Below are 10,306 nucleotides of genomic sequence, written 5' to 3'. Positions count from 1 at the left end.
AGTGCCTGGCACCCGTGTGCTCACTGAATAGCATCTGACACTGGCCTGGCTAAGAGAGCCCAGGATTCTGGGGGTGTGTCTAGGTCCTGGTGACCTGCAGGACCTGAAGAGCCCAACACGGCCACCTCTGGCCACTTCCGACCACAGGCACTGGAGACTGACCTCAGGCCCCTCTGCTCACGCATCGACCCGGATGGTGCCCGGAGTCCTGTCGGTCCCTGCCCTCTTGGAGGCCCAGGCAGGCAGCCCGCGTTACAGATACCTCCCCGCTAGGCAGAATCAGCAACACGATTAGTGGGAGCACCTGGCGCTGCACCGCCCCAATGCTCCCCGCTAGCGGCGTACCGAGCGCACCAAGGGGCGCGGGGCTGACATTTGCTAAACTGAGGCACAGAGTGCGAGAGGTGGAAGAAGAAGCGCGGGGCCCAAGCCTCCAAGCAGGAGAGACCCTTCCGCGGGCGGGAAGACCGCAGCGGGGAGGCGCCGGGCGGCCAGCGAGGCTGCGCGGAGCCGGGTCAGCCCGGGCGCCGCCGCACTGGGCATGCTCTGAACCGGGCATGCACTCGCGGGTCCAGCCCCACCCCGCCTCTTTGGGCCCCGCCCCCGCCCCCGCCCCTCGGCCCTGCTTCCCGCACTTCCTGGCCCCGCCCCCTCTGGGCCCCGCCTCCGCGCGCTTCGGATCCCGCGTCCCGGTCGCGCTTCCGTCACGTCCAGGCCCCGCCCCACCGTGGCCCCGCCCCCCGAGCGTCCCGGCCCCGCCCCCGGACCGTCCCGGCCCCGCCCCCGCGCCCCGGATGTGCCTGGGCGGCGCGCGCGATCCTGTAGCACTTGGCATCGCTCCGCTCTCAGCTCCTCGTGGTCGGCGGCCTGGGCAACGCGGTGAGTGTCTGGGTTGCTGCCCTCCCGCCAGAGTCGGGGCCTTTCCTGGGATGAGCAGTCGTCTGGAGCTTGTGGTTCTGTGGGCACCTTCCCTTCGCCATGGGTGTGGGGCCTGCCCTCGTCCCACCCACTTGGCCCAGGCCCCACGTGTGCCCAGGTGCACCCAGGTGTGCCCAGGTGCGCCCAGGCGCGGCCCGCCTACCCCAGATCTGGGGCTCCTGGACCAAGTTGCGCTGCGGTACAGCGGTCCGCCGTGGGCTACTGTCCGCCCCTCCGCACCTCTAGTTGGCCAACACTTTGGACGCTCTCCCTGCGCAGGCTCCTGCCCTGCACTGCTGACCAGCGCGGGGTCTGCCTCCGCCTTCTGTTCCCAGGAAGTTTCCAGACGCCCTACCCCGGTCTTGCTTGCAGCAAGCCTTTAGCGTGCTACTTGTGCAGAATTCCACACCTTCTTTCCCGTGTTTAAGACAGCGCCAGAGGAGACCGCGTTCTGGGGCCCTCATTATCATGGTGTTTGTATTCGTTTCCCCCTAAGTGCCTCTGTAAACACTTAGAGTAAACAAGCGGAGTTTGAGAGCCATTCACACTGGGCGCCGTAATTCCCAAGTCGGTGATGATACAGTAGGACAGTGTTCAAAACCATATATCCCTCACTCCCTGCCTGGCCTCATCATTTCCTGAGATCTTGGAATGGTCTTGGCTTGTCAAGGCCTCTGCTTAGCACTTGGCTTTCTGTCCTGGAGGCACATTTTGTAGATGCGAGAGCACAGTGTTGGCTTGATTGTGTGGACAGTCATCAGGCAGAGGGAGGCTGCTTTGTCCACACAGGGGTCACCCCGGCTGTTTGTGGCAGAACATGAAGCTGTTGCACATAAGGAGCCAAGGATTAGACTGGCTATTTAAATAGGCACCTGGAGAGTGTCCAGGGCAGGCCCTCCTGTCCATCTCGGAAAATGTCTTTGTTGTTTTCCAGTCCTTCAGTGGATACAACACAGGTGGCAAAGGACAAAAATGAAAGCATGCTGGGGGTAACACAGCTTTAAGGAAATAATGTCAGAGCTCCCCCTACCCCTGGCCGCCCCCCCCAACCCCAGCAGGGAGTGCAGATTGTGTTAACTGACACACACTGAGTCCACACTTGCGGAGGTCCAGAGTCTGCAGGTAGCAAAGGAGAGTTGGCCTTGCTCTGGCAAGTGTCCCATTTCCTCCTGCGTTCTTGTCTTGAGTTAGAATTTGAATGGTAGAGTCTGGTACAGTTATGGGGGCAGGATGAACCAGGCCTCAAGTACAGAGCTGTATAGTAAGGCACCTTTTCTACGTGAATATTCTTTTCATTAAAACAAATCTGTATTGTTCTCAAATAAATTATTTCTTAAAAAAAAATCTGTATTGTAAGACCTAGATTTTAGCAAGACTAGACCCTGCTTTAAAAAACCTCACTGTTGGAGAGGGAAGTTTAAAGAAAGAATGTGCTAGGTGTGGACATGAACTCTTGTTTAGCAGAGATTCTCAGATCTTTCTTTTCCTCTCTGGTTTGGTCTTGCTTGGATATCAGTGGAGTCTCACCTGGGCCCTCCATTTGGGTCTTCTGTCCCCACAGTTTCCTTTGCTGGGGTATGGGTGCGGGCCTGGTCTATCCGTGCGGGGAAGGAGGGGGCCTCCCTGGCATTCCTGAAGAGTTTTCTCTGCTCCTCTGCTCTTCCTGTCTCAGGAACCCAACAATGTGCTTCTCAGTGCTGTTCAGTTAGGTAAACTTACTCAATTGTCTTTATTTTTCTTATTTTGCAGAGGACATTTAGAAGCCAGGGATTCAAACCACCAATGCTGTTCTATTCCAACTCCCCTCAAGGCTCTTTTCAGTTTATAGTATAGTCTCCTTAATAGAAAAAACGTGGAAGCAAAACAGTATCTTCTGAATTCTCTTTTCCTGTGGTCATCTGTTAACCTTACAGTTAGGTTTGTTTTTGTACTTCACTCTGACCTTACCTAACTACTTAACTATAAAATTGCTCTTGTAGATCAACTTTCCCTGAGGATTTTGACTTCCTATCGTGTCTCTGGTCACTGCAGACATGTAGGTTGTGGTCCCAGTCTCTGAAAGGCCTTGAGCTCATTTGGCTACTGTCCTAGACCTCCCTGATGGGTTTTCTGTTTCCTGGGATGGGTAGCTTCTGATGCAGGAGCTTTCTGAAAGAGCTTGGGTCTTATCTCAGAATGTTACTTACACAAAACCTGAAACTGTAAAAATCGAGAACACGTAAACAATAACATTACCATTGGGTGAGAGTGGATTCTGTGTCCTCCTTCTCATATATGCAGATGAGCAAACAAATGCAACAGCACCCCATTCTTGGTTTAAAGTGAAGGTACGTGTGGTTATCTGCATGGGAGTGGGGATTTGAGCTGTGCAGGAGAGCCAGTTTTCCCTTGGTTCCCAGGATGCATTTTCCCCTTCTGTTAGCTCTGGAGGCCTGTCTTGGGCAAAGGTAGATGAAAGTTTGAGACCCAGCGTTGGAGACAAAATACTGCCAGATGTGTGTTCTTGTGGCATTTGGGTAACTAGTGCATATTTGCTGGTCAGTGGCAAGAGTTGTTTTCTTTTGATGTAAAAAAAAAAAAAATTTCATAAAAAAGAGCTTTGATGGGGGTGGGGTGCAAGGTTTTGGGGAAACCATATAGTGAATATATGGAATATAGTGAATGACTTATTCCTGTATATAGCTATTAAAATGAATTGTCCAAGAAGAGGAATAAATCATTTTGTGACCTTTTGTAACCTTTGAAGGAATCTGAGTGGTTTTGGCAGATGGGGCCTACATGTAAATGGGTCACAGTGTCTAGCCAGAGTGCTCAGAATCCCGGGCAGTGAAGCCAGTGTGGAGCCGCTCGGTCCTGATGTCTGCTTTAGCAAAATCACTAAATAAATAGGCAGCCCCAGGGGCCACGGACACAGCAGTGACACCGTTGGCTACGTGTTAAATGCTGAAACTTGTTTTTTATACGACAAGTTGTTTTCAATTAGATTGGGGGCTTTGAGGAGTGGGGGATTCTCCAGGGAGGCAGGCCTCCTGTCCGCCCCCCCGCCCCCGGAGTAAACTTCTGGCTTGTAATGCAGCGGTGGTAAAACCAGTTAAAAGTTCTACAGAAACATTTCCTTCCAACATTCATTGCTGAATTTGTTGTCATCGTGTAGCTGTGTAACCATGAAAGGGATTGTGAGTTATAAATGCCTCGTATGTTCACTCAACTATTTCAAAAATTGTCTTGTTAGAATAATTTCCTACCGGTAGCACTTGTGAAGTCAGCAGAGTATCCAGCCCGAGCCCTACTACCCATTCCCAGAAGTCTGGGGGTGAAACTGAACGCACAGTCCGCCAAAGGTACCACTCGTAAAAGCAGGCACTTGTTAAATCTATTTGTTTTTATTATAGACATCGATCTGCCAGTTGCAATAATGCATTTATGGACATTTTTCTGCAAGCACAGCGCTGGTGGCAGTTTTTACTGACAAATTGAGTCATATGGATAGTAGTTTAGAAAACTCTTACCTTATTGACAGATCGGGCAATTCCACACTGGGTGTTGAGAGGTGTCTGGATGGGTAAAGAGAGGGAATTGAATCATGGCGGAAAATATGGGATGGGACATTTAAATGTTGAAATTTCATAAGTAACTGGTGGTTATTTCTCATTTGTTTTTAAATTGTTTACTCCCCAGTCAAAAGGGCTAAAAGTTGGGACCAAAGGCGTTACCTTCAGATTTTGACCCGCTTGTTTGGGGTCATTAGTAAGAGCCACCACTGGAATATGGGATCTGTTGCTCTCCTTGGAGTGGGCTATCCATGAGCAATAGCAGATCAGTGTTCTCAGACAGTGGTCTGAGCCCTGCTGGTATCAGGTTTACCGAGGGTGCTCGTTAAAAAAGGCAGATTATAGGGCTCCTTGTCAGACCTATAAGGATCAGAACCTGGGGACCTGTGTCTTTGCAAGCTTCCCAGGGCATTCTAGGGACCCTAATGTTTGAGCATCTCTTGAGAAATCTTTAGGATGGCTGAGAAGTTATGCTCTCCAGCCCAGACAAGCTCTGGAGCTCCCCTTCTAGAAGGATCCATTCGCAGCCAACATTGTTCTCATTTGCCTGTGCTCATGGATCTGTGTATGGTTTTGTAACTCCTTAGAGACATGTGAATCTCTTCAAATTGCAAACCCAACATGTTATCATAGCGTTATAGTTTTTGGTCTTGTGGTTATGACAAAAGATGCAGATGTTACCAAAACTTTGGCGTTAGTTTTACAAACAAATGTTAAGCATGGACAGCCAACATATATTTCACTCCTCTCTTTCCTTTTGACTGGCTGGTATTGCTTTTCTCCCCTTGTGGCTAGAAGCATTTTCATGGTTTCAGTTGAGGGTTAATTTTCAAATACACAACTGAGTGCATTTTTGTGGAACTGAGTTGAGTTTTTATTTAGGAAGTGCCAGAGTGGTGTCAGGGAGAACAATGGGAGGGATTTTGGTGATACCATTTACTAGTTGGGTGACTTTATTTTTTTGTTTGTTTTGGGTTTTTTTTAGAGCAATTGAGAGTGCAGGGGGGAGAAGGAGAGAGAGAATCTCAAGCAGGCTCCATGCCCAGGCGGAGCCCAAAGCGGGGCTCGATCTCATCACCCTGAAATCATAACCTGAACCAAAATCAAGAATCAGATGCTTAACTGACTCAGCCACCCTGGTGCCTCAACTAGTTGGGTGACTTTAAGTAAAGGTGAAACCTCAAGCTGCCTCCTCATCTGTCTGATGGCAATATCACGCTCATTCTGTCTATCTGGATGAGTATAAGCATATGAAATAATAAAGCATGAAGCACTGCCTGGATAGAAATCTTAATCTGGGATTGTATTTCCAGATACAGTCTCATCCTTGTATGGGACTATAACAGTCCCATGCAAGGAGGAGACTGTATCTGGAAAAGGGGGAGGGAGGGACCAACAGAAATGCTGGTTTCCCTCCAGCGCAGCCAGCATCCTTGTTTTATGGACTTACACATAACCCAAGCTTCCCTTTCGGGGGCACGCACAGGGGTAAGCATGCAGCCTCTGCTAACAAGACTGCTTGTTTGGACCTGGCTCTGCTGGTTATATGACCTTGTGTAAACTTACTTAATTTTTCTGATCCTTGGTTTCCCCCCAAATAGGGAAAATGACACTACCATACATAGGGCTGTTGTTGGCTCTTGGGAGGGAGTCATGTTTGCAGACCACACCAGGGCCTGGTGAGCCCCAAATGACAGTGACAGTTGATGTCAACAGACAGCAGAGCCACCAGCTGCTTTTCGGCGGAGGCGGGACTAGTGGTGGAGTCTTGGCTGCAGGTTCCACCTCCCATGTGTCTGTGGGTCCAGGTGGTTGTGGCCTTCTGTTTGGTCTGGAGCATGATGTGGCCCAGTGCTAATCAGCAAGTTTTCTACAATTCTTTTTGTCTCTAGGAGGTGGTTTCCTCTGCTGCCAGTTTCTGTTTTCTCACCGTGGACACTGTTGGGCTGCAGGGGTGGTGGGCCTCGAGGTGTTTACCACTCAGGCGGCAGCGCTGTGAGGGTTCCGGTGAGCCGTGCTGACAGCAGGCTTGTGTTGCGTGGGCTTAGCAGGTGTGTTCCCGGGGGGCATGCCAGTCTCTGGCAGCCCTGGAGGCTGGACAATAATCATCTGTCAGATTGCAAGAACTTCTGAAGGACGAGACACAGAGTCTGACACAGGCAGGGGTCAAGATCCAGCAATGACACCAGCACACGACAGCATTTTCTCGTGTGTGTGTCTGCTCTGACCGCAGGAGCGGGGGGTGAGGCAATCCGTGAGGTCAGCTCTGTTAAAAATAGAAAATCCACAGTAATTTGTGTAGGTGTCTCTTTACCCTCCTATCACGGTTCAGCCTGTTAGAGTTAGGTGGTCAAGTTCCAGAAGATTCTGGCCAGCACAATAATGCTGTTGCTGATGACAGCACTTACCGAAGGCTTACTGTGCAGCTTGCTTGACATAGATCTACTTCTCACATCGTCAAGCTCCCCGGATGACAGAGACACCAGCAGTTTCTTTGTTCTGTGCACAAGGAGACTGGCCCTGGGAGAGGCTGAGTGGCCTTCGGAGGGCACGCAGGATAGGAGCAGAGCTCTCATTAGCCCATGTGCCGTGCCATGCTGCCTTTGCAGGGGTGAAGCGAAGGAACAGGCACAAGTCTTTCTGGGGGCAAGATGTGGCATAAATCAATGCACGCCTATATGTATGTACTTACATGTTCTGAACCTCCCAGTACACAGACCACCAGTACAGGGCTGAACACAGCATGTGGTGAGACCGAATTGAAGGCGCTCTGTACACCCCATACGTTGTGTGGGGGGGGGGGAGGAAAAAGGAGGAGAGCACCTTGGGGGCCAGGCTGTGTTCCCGGACTTCAGCCACGCTCATCCTCCAGTCCCGACAGGTCATGGATATGCTCCTGATTCCAGCTCTAAGAGGGATGAAGCATTTGTACCGAGACTTGTAAGGTTTGTCCCAGTGACCCATGGGTGGGACTTTGTGGGCTGAGTGGTGGGGGCATGGACTCCAGGATGCAGATGGATCTGTGAGCGGCTCGGCTGGAGCAGGGGTAGAGGGAGACCCAAGGTTAGCCCAAGGCCCGCCAGGAAGGGGACTGTTTTCTCCAAGCCTTGGCCTTGGCACCTTTGTGGGGGGTGGGGGGGGCATCGAGTCATCCTCTGGGGAGGCAGGGATGACAGGGAGGAAGGATGGAAGGGCGGGGTGAGAGGTGGTAAAGTGCAGTCATGGGTGTTGTGTCAGGGGTCGTGGAAGGACAGTTTGTGTGAAGCCGAGGGGTCCTGTAGGCCTTTCTGATGGAGTGCCCTGCGGTGAGGGAGGAGGGCCGGGGAAGGTGACTGTGTTTAGAATGACTTTTTTTAATGAGAAAGGAAAAAACATGTGGTGTATATGCTTTTAATTCACAGAGAAGCAGTCCTCCGGGACATCAGAGAAAGCGATCTGGCCTTGGAAGGATAAATAAACCCTTTGTGTCGTGCTGGCATTTGGGTTCTGGAGTGGGGGGCTGCCTTCCTGTAACCTCCCTTGGGCAGAAATGTCAGTAGGGAGGAGGGGGCCTCATTCGCGGCACACCCGCCCCAGCCTGTTCCCCGTGGGGGGGACCTGTATGTTCCCACAAGTGCTGGTGGGAGCTTGAAACAAAACTGTCAAGTTCGGGTGGACAGTCACTCCAGAATGCAGATTGAAAGGAAAGTGTATGCCTGGTCTCCTTCTGTAAAGACTCCACGGCCTTCTGCCTGCCCGTGTCCTCAGATGTGCTCCTGTCTGAGCCACCGTGTGGGTCACCTGCTGGGACTTCTGGCAGGGAGCCAGCCTGTCCAACACGTGTCTGTGATTTAGGTTCTCAGTGCTCTGGAGGCACGCTGGGATGAGGGTGGCCCTGGTTGGGGGGGTGTCAGTGGTTGGAGGAGGCCCCCAGCGAGAGTGACTTGTGAGGGGGGACGTGAGCCATGAGAGGTAGGCGGCTTTGCAAAGGGAGGCCTGGGCAGTGCATCCTGGAGGGTCCTGGATGGCCACTGGCTGGCGTCCTGGAAGGACAGACGGAAGGGCGCCGGTGACTTTCATGGAGCCAAGGATGAGGTGTGTCGAGACTGCCTGGCTGGGCCGGCCTTGTGCTCCACAACGTGGCCGAGGTCCTAGAAATGGGGCCTTGAAGTCTGTGTGTCCCGAACTTGTCATGGTTACGTAGTGACATCAGTGGTGGGCCATGCTCCTTCGGGGGCTTGGGGGTAGCTGGGAACCAGGGACCCTGAGCCCGGCGCCTGATCAGAACTGTGTTCTGTGTTTGCAGAGGCTCTTGTTAGCAAGGCTTTTCACACTCAGTGCAAGTTCCTAGAATAATGGGCAGAGAAAAGAAATGATGTATTTCCAGAAGTTACTGAATTTAGCTAGCTATCCCAAGAAAAGCCCATGTGTGCTATTCTTTATTGTGCAGAAAAATTTGTTTCTGTCACCATTGTGTTATCATCAGATTAAGCTGTCGAGTCAGATGGATGCGGTGCGTTCCGCCGGCGTGTCTGCTGATTAGCGCCTTCCGCACCTACCCCAGCCCACCATCTCTGGCGCTGGTGGGGGGCAGTCCCCACCGTGTCAGCAGGGAGCTTGCAGGGGACTACACCTCTGATGCTGCTCTTGAAATTTGTTCCAAGAACTGTCAGAACGAATCCACAGGTTCTACAATGGAATAAATGTTCTTAAGATTCAGCATGATTCACCCTTTTGGCTACAACAACCACTGTAAAGGTCTTCCTCTGCCCACCAGCAGGGCAGGCTCTGTGTCCTGTCTGTCCTGGGTGACCAGCAGCTTCCTGGGACACACGCTTTCAGTGCTAAACCCGGAGGTCCTGGGTGAGCTGGGGGCGGGGGGCCGTTAGCGACTCATGCTGGGGTCCTTGGTGACATCCTGGCTGTCGCTTTCCGAATAGCTTGAATCCACGTGGGGCTTGAGCTATGACCGGTGCTTTATGTTGCTTTTGTTTTTCCTACAAAAAGTATGGGCTTTAAAGACTTCCTCTTAGCCTTTTTTTTTTTTTTTAATTTGTTTATTTTTGCCATGCGTGTAATCAGAACATTTCCTTCTGGACTGAGATCACCATTGCTGTTCTTGTGGTATTGTCTGGACTGTTGGTCACTCCAGAAGAACCTCCAGAGGTTCTGGTTCTGATTTCCTGAGTGATTTTCCTTTTCTGTATGGTGAGGTTTCTTGCTAAGAAACCTTCTTTGAGCCCGAGGTGCTTTTCCTCCCAGCCACTGCGTATCATGACAATTAAGATAGGCTGGATTATTGGACGGGTTTGTTAAATCCTCTTTTGTATTGGCCAGAAATAAGTGTTCCCAGTGGTTTTCTTGTTGGAAGCAACCATTTTTTGTGCTTCAGTTGTGCCCTGGTGTTCATGGAGAAAATCCTACTCACTCACCGAGAAGCCAGTTCATGGCTGCACATGTTTCTGGTCTGCTTTGACTTTTGGGTGCTTGTGTTTCTGGTCTGTTCTGTTTTGTTTTGTTTAAAGGAGGCTCTGTGTGTGGAGCCCAGCATGGGGCTTGAACTCATGACCCTGAGATCATGACCTGAGCTGAGATCAAGAGTCAGATGCTCAACTGACTGAGCCTCCCAGGCGCCCCGTTTCTGATCTGTGTTGATTGTTGGGTGCTTGCTACTGTAATAGATAATACACTGGTAATAATAATAATAATAATAATAATAATACTACACTGGCCCCAGGCCACCTGGACTTTACCTAGACTGGAGGGTCATCTTTGGGAAGCCAGGTGAATATTGGTACCTCTGTTATGGCTCTCAGACTCGAGGCTGCCTCTTGGGGTTTAGAACAAAGTGCACGTGG

The 10,306-nt window shown here is 51.3% G+C and overlaps 1 protein-coding gene across 2 annotated transcripts in view; it reads left to right on the top strand.

Annotated features, from left to right (window-relative positions):
* Positions 1 to 798: 798 nt before the first annotated feature.
* Positions 799 to 10,306, top strand: part of MGMT (O-6-methylguanine-DNA methyltransferase) — a 292,226-nt gene continuing 282,718 nt past the window's right edge. Inside the window, exon 1 of one of the 2 annotated variants that reach the window (XM_028120023.2) lies at positions 799 to 879. The gene's annotated coding sequence lies outside the window, so the exon portion shown is untranslated. The remainder of the gene's footprint in view (positions 880 to 10,306) is intronic. The other variant, XM_028120024.2, reaches the window with a different exon arrangement.

The sequence above is a fragment of the Eumetopias jubatus genome, unplaced genomic scaffold (genome assembly GCF_037043125.1).
Source record: "Eumetopias jubatus isolate StellerSeaLion01/CBP00866 unplaced genomic scaffold, mEumJub1_p1.0 scaffold_17, whole genome shotgun sequence".
NCBI classification, from domain to species: Eukaryota; Metazoa; Chordata; class Mammalia; order Carnivora; family Otariidae; genus Eumetopias; species Eumetopias jubatus.
Note: the sequence above shows the minus strand (reverse complement) of the source record. Positions and strands in the feature narration are given on the sequence as shown.